A 6,689-nucleotide genomic window follows, 5' to 3' on the forward strand; every position below is an offset into this window, starting at 1 on the left:
TGAATGGCACACAACTTCTAATATTATTATACACACACAAGAATCTGATACTTGGACACACTGGTTACATTCTGCATAATTATTTTGACCACATACAACCAAGGGGCGGATTTCTTTCACAAATTTGCACACCATAAAATCATTGTATGACCGTTTATTACTATATTTAGTCATTACATTGTCATAAGATAATCCTCTATCCATATGGTAAAGAAAAAACACACAATGCTGACCGCACACTACAGAATCCACATCTTGCACTTGTCTAACAGAATGTTGCGTGGATTTACAATTACTGTTGAGAAAGACAGAAAAGGATTCAGGAAAATGTGAGTATATCGGAGAGTTCCCAAAACTGTCAAAGAATGATCCCACACCCTGCTTGTCAATATAGATAGCTACCCAGTGTTGTCCTCCCAGGTGGGAGGGGAAAGAAAGACTCCAAGAAAGACACCTTGCTTCACTACCTTATCAAGTACTTTTGACAATTCTATCGTATTCATACTATCGTTTGTTAAAGTTAGAAAAAGTCAATGAGAACCTGTCTTCTTGATGATATCTCAATTATAGAATCATATGTGGCGTAAATAACCGCATTTATTGTGCGTTGAAGTGGATTTCTAAAATGAGCCTCTAATCTAACGCTACCGTTTTTAATGAGCGACAAATGGTCTCCGCATCCTTCATCAGGGCTCAGGTTAAAAAAGTTAAAAAGGTTATGGCCATAGCGTTGTTTTAAGATACTTTCCAGTTGCGGAGTACAATTGATGAAACTCCCTGATGGCATTCCCTCTGGTAAAGTTGGGTTGAAAGGGTTTTGATGGATCTTGTTGGCCGTCAACGTATAAACATAAAAACTCTATATTATAATGGTTTAATGTAAATAGATTACACGCATAACTACCTGTAAATGCCTCATGATCTACAAATCCCACTACAATAAATTTAGGTATTTGTCCCAAGAATGCATTTTCTTGATTACAAACACGAGTGCCCGTTGGGACGCTAAAATTTTTAAGACAGACTCTGTCTATGGGACATTTAATGTTGCCATGCGTTAATGCCTTAGCGTGCGCTGGCTTAACAGCCGTAGATACGGTGACTTTCTTTACAAACAGGCTTGCTGACATAATGTTAACCTGAAAGTTGTCTACAATGTTGCGCATTAAGCAAAATTCTTTTTTAGATCTTATGAATTTTATCTTGAGGTCTACGCCATTTATCATTAACTTGTCTTGAAAAAACAAGTCAGAATGTAAAGGGGATATTAACTCCACTACGCGGCCGCCTTGTGTGTACTCCATTCTTTTAACTAGTCCGTCATTGCATCCTCCAGCCGTTGCGTCGTCTATATGACCTACCTGTATCCATGCAAAATAACTACCCTCTGCAAACTGTGTCTGCAGAGGGTAGTTGATAAAGCCCACTTCGTCTGCTTGATCCAGGTTTCCGCCATTAGCTTTGGTGATTTTTACGTGCAAACGTATTGTTTAGATCTAGGTAGTCCTCTGTACTAGCTGGAATTAAAAATTCAAGGGGTGCAGAGTCTGATACCGCTGCTAGAGGAGGGAAATCGACGTAGATGGAAAGTAGTCTTTAAATGAGGGGCAACAAATGTAAATCCTTTCTTGAATAAGGGGAATGCTAATCTAAACAATCCCCTAAAGATACCCCCTAACCCTACACCATACTGAGCACCGAGGCCGCTGTATCCTGGTAAATCACCATATGCTGTATAATATGCAACGTACTTGTCTGCATTGTGAGCATATGGATGGTACATGTTTGCTCCTTGTCTAATACCGATATTTTACGGGTCGAAAGTGTAGCTTTATTATCACTTTGCCGTACGTAAAAGGGATATGTTGATTCTGATCTGTCTTGAGAGAAATCTCGATACTATCAATGTGTGTTTTGCAGAGCCTCAGATAGTGTGGTCTGTCATAAGTATTTGTGATCATATGGTTGTTTGGACCTGATATATGTACTATTCTTAAAAGAGGGACGTAACTATCCCCTACCGTTTGATGATCAACAATATCGGTATAAACAAATATATTATACATCCCTACGTTAACATGCAGGATGTGGCGCCAAATACGGCATCTGTGTCAACACTGTGTTAGTTTGTGGCTGAGATGTAAATGTTGCAATTCCCTCGTGAGTTTTAAAAGCCGCTCCGGGGATAAATCTCAACATTTGTGCAAGTTTTCCTTGAAACGTTAATTCTACTTCTCTCGTTGGTAAAATGCTTACTCTGTTTGTAATGTTGTTGTAATCAAGCTCAATGTGACCCATGTCGTTTTCAGATAAACAACAACTGTTTAGTTCAGCTATTATCTGTGACATTGTTGTATAGAATCTCTGTGTCGCTGATAGAACTACCCTCTTGTTGGATTTTTTATCAAACACGACAAATTTTGAGTCTTCTGATGAAAACGATTTCCATGTTTTTGGATATTGTATTTCTATCAAACCCACCTCGTATGCTGATTTAAAGTGTAAAGGCTTGGGTAAGTTTGTTCTAAAGTTTGCTATTGTATTGCTCGGGTAAAATAATGCAGACGAGTTGCTGGGCAGGGTGACAAAAAATCCTCTGTATCCATTTATACGTGTGTTTGTAATCTGCTAAGGTAGCTGAATGACCTGTTTTTCCAAAATCCAAGTTAAGTTAAATTTATCTGGCCATCTGACCCATTTGACTAACACCATGTCCCGGCCTTGTCTTTTCTTTCTTTTTAAATGTTATTTTTATCTATAATAACTTTTTGCATCTCTTGCTCGTAAAATGTCCCCTGTAATATTTCGCCGTCATAGTCTTAACCTGTAAACAGGCGGGTTCCTTGACACGCATTCCTTTACAGTGAAATATTCATCAGTATAATTTTGCTTATAACCTTTTTTAAAAGGGCCACGTAGTTTTGAAATTCTTACAGTATCGCCCACCTCATATTTAAAATGAATTACTCTTTTATCTTTTGTTTTATACAAGTTGTTAAATATGATATCTTCATTGTCTTTTGTTACATCAATCATTTTCATTTTAATGCTACGATGACTATGATTGTAGGAGATGACTAAATCTTGCAATATATCTACGTATCGTTTAGAATTATTGGCTGTTAAATAACGCCACATTTTAGATTTCAGAGTCCTGTTAAAACGTTCTACTACAGAGGCCTTCATCTCATTTGATGTGGTAAAGTGTACGAAACTATTAATTTTCATTAACGCCTCGAAATCTTTGTTTAGGAACTCTTTTCCCTCGTCTGTTTGAATTTTATGCGGTATTCCACCTTCAGCTAAGATATCTTTATATCTTAGCTGAAGGTGGTTTCTTTTCCCCAGTTCTTTGCCATAGTCATCAACCCATGAGTTATCATCATCCCGTAGTACTGGAAAATATTTAGGGCTGCTCGATAGACCCTCACCCACTGCACATGTCCTCGTACCTGCACAACACATTTTAATTAGAACAATGTCAACGTCAGCCCCGTCGTGGAGGTCTTGAGGTTGTCTGTGGTGTTGTTTGTTGTTCATCTTGCTTGTCCTCAGGACCAAAAAGTTTTCTTTTGATCCCTACATAGCTAACGTAAGGTTTAGGTCTGAATAATTTATCAATGTGTGAGAAAATTTCAAGGGTTCTATCCCATTCTCCCCACTGGACCACAAAGCCGGTGCTGAACCACGTCTCCCACTCTTTAGACGTGATGGGGTAGCCTTTTTGTTCCTCTGGGGTTCCCATCCTTGCCTTTTGAATGATAGAATCATCCTTGCACGATCTAAAAAAGTGTAAGATGTGGGATTCTGGGTTGTAGACTTCAAGGTCTATATCTACATGATGGAGCTCTCCTGGCACAGACCCGCACCATTGTGTGGTATAGACTCCTTTTGAAGCACTCATATCTTAACAGACTTTGTTTCTGAAGTAATTCCAGTCTTTGGCTGAAAAACTAATGTACGGTGTGCTTTCACAAAAATTTCATCAAGCTCTCTTGTATAAGGATGAACTGTTCCATGCTCAAACAAGAATCCCGACATTATAAAATCTTCCACCGCCCATTCAAACTGAGGCGCCCAGGCCTTTCAGTCCAGAATATTAGCCAATGTTGTTGGGGGAGTCTTCTTTCTGGGAGCCATACTCATTGCAACAGGATCTATAATTATACGTCGTTGTGACGTCCATGATTGTGATGCTGCAAAGATGGCGCTGTTGTTCTGCACGAAGATAGCTCTGTCTGATACGGATTTACCCAAAAAATCGTTCAGTCACACTGTTCCACGCTGTCGGTCAGATGTAAGTCAAAAAACTAGCCCGCTATATATATACAACCGATTGCTAAAGCCACTCCCAAACATCCGCTTTTAGAGGATAACACCGGACATCCCATATACGCAAACCCCCCTTTTCACACCCGACTTCACCTTTTGGTGATCGACCCCCACCACCGCTAATAGAGGATGAGGCTGGACACGCCCTAATACACACACCCATGTCTTTGTTGTTCAACCTTGCTATGACCCCAATCTTTTTTTTTTATTATATTTTTTTTATTTCTTTTTTTTTCATAACATTGTATTTTTTATTAATTTTTTAAAATTATTTTTTTATATAATTTAAAATTATTTTTATTAATCAAAAATGTATTCATGTCCACATGCATGCGCTTTGCTGGCCTTTATTTACTACTTAAAATTAACCAATTCACACTGGCTGATCACTACGCACTTGCCGCCAAGGCGCCGCCGGTCTCCCATCTGCAGTCCCAATCACTCCCATTGAAAAATCCACACGGTCTGGCGGTGACGGCAGGGTAGACTGCTCCTTATCCTGCTCCTAGTGATCTTTGCTTTGGCATTATTCACTCATCATAGAGTACTATCTGTTGGTACTATATACAATGGAAAACAGAGCACGGCCAAACCTGGTACAGATAATAGAAAATGCGTCTCACGTCAAATAACTACGTTTTGCCACTTTTTCTCGTTGGTATTGGATGCCCTAGGAAAAGGACAAACATCCACCTTGGTTATTCAGTGTCAAAGTACAGTAATGCAGTGCTTTGACACTGAATAATATAATAATAATAATATTTTGCACTGGTACTTCTTTTAGTGTAGTTTTTTTTTATTGTGATTAAAGGTTGTGTGTACAAAAGAAAAACCCAACTACTCTGTCTATTCCACAAACTAAACACTCACTCACCTCTAAATTGGTGCACGTAACAGAAATTCAACCAATATGCAGTGAACGTCTCGGGTTACGTATGTAACCCTTGTTCCCCGAGAAGAGGAACGAGACATTGCGTCGGGGACGACACTATGGGAACGCCTCTGGGCGTGGCAGGGCTGAAACATGAATGAAACTACTCCAATCCTATTGGTGTTGCTAGAACGGTAGCGTGTGACGGCGTAACTGGAGGCGTATATAAGCACGCCGGCACACAGGACACATTAGCCCTTTTCTATGAAGCAAGGTACTCCAGGCGGGGTGAGGTGTGGCGGACCGACACAGTTCGAGTTCCCCGAGAAGGGGAACGAGACGACACTATGGGAATGACAATACCCACTTAGGCCGCGCCGAAACCCCGCCTGCCCCCAGCGTGCAGAACCTGACGGCACGACTAAGAGGACAGCGCACGGGTGCCGGGTGCAGAAGGAAGGTCCACACTGTAGAACCGGATGAAGGTGTGAGGGGTGGCCCAGCCAGCCGCATCACACAAATCCTGGAGCGATGCCCCTGCGAGGAGGGCCCTAGAAGCCGCCATGCCTCGAGTAGAGTGCGCCCTTACGGCCACAGGTGAAGGTAACCCGCGCACCTGATAGGGCAGGGAAATAGTCTGAACAATCCAGTTGCTGATCGTGTGTTTGGAAGCTGGGACCCCAGCCTTGGGCGACCCTAAACAAACCAGCAGCGCTTCGAGAACCACCGCCAGGTCCCAGGTGGGAAGCCTGGAATGAGTCACAGGTCTCATCCTCCGTGCTCCACGGAGGAAGCGCACGACCAGTGGATGCCTCCCCAGAGGCCCATCCCTCAGAGGGGTATGGAACGCCACGGCAGCCACATATACCTTGAGTGTGGATGGGGAAAGGCAAGCAGAGAAACGGTCCTGGAGGAACTCCAGCACCATAGTCACCGGGCAGGTAACTGGGTCCACCACTCGTTCTCTGCACCAGGTGGCAAACACATTCCACTGTAGGCCGTACATCCTTCTCGTGGACGGGGCTCTGGAGCTGAGCAGTGTCTCGACTGTTCCTGCCGCAAGGCCCGCATCCAGAAACTGGACCCCGTCAGGGGCCAGACCCACAGTCTCCATAGGGCGGGGCAAGGGTGAAAGACCTGGCCCTGCGCCTGAGACAGCAGGCAAAATTAAGTGTGATAACCACACTCGGGCCGGCCAAAACGGGACTACTAACAGTAGGCTGACACCGTCCTGACAGACCCGCCCCCGGAAGCAGAGCGACAGGGGGAAAGGCATACAGACGCTGCCTCGGCCACGTCTGTACCATGGCATCCAGCCCTAGCGGGGCTGGGGGCGAGAGGGAGAACCACAGAAGACAGTGCGTCATCTCTTGATACGCAAACAAGACCAACAAGGCCCAAGGTCTATGGGGCCGAACTCTTCGCATAATAACTCCACCACCTCGGGGTGGTGTCTCCATTCCCTGGGCCTCAGCCCCTGTCTCGA

The sequence above is a fragment of the Micropterus salmoides genome, unplaced genomic scaffold (genome assembly GCF_014851395.1).
Source record: "Micropterus salmoides isolate LMB-PRFRI ecotype aquatic unplaced genomic scaffold, ASM1485139v1 Ms_hic_scaffold_5, whole genome shotgun sequence".
NCBI classification, from domain to species: Eukaryota; Metazoa; Chordata; class Actinopteri; order Centrarchiformes; family Centrarchidae; genus Micropterus; species Micropterus salmoides.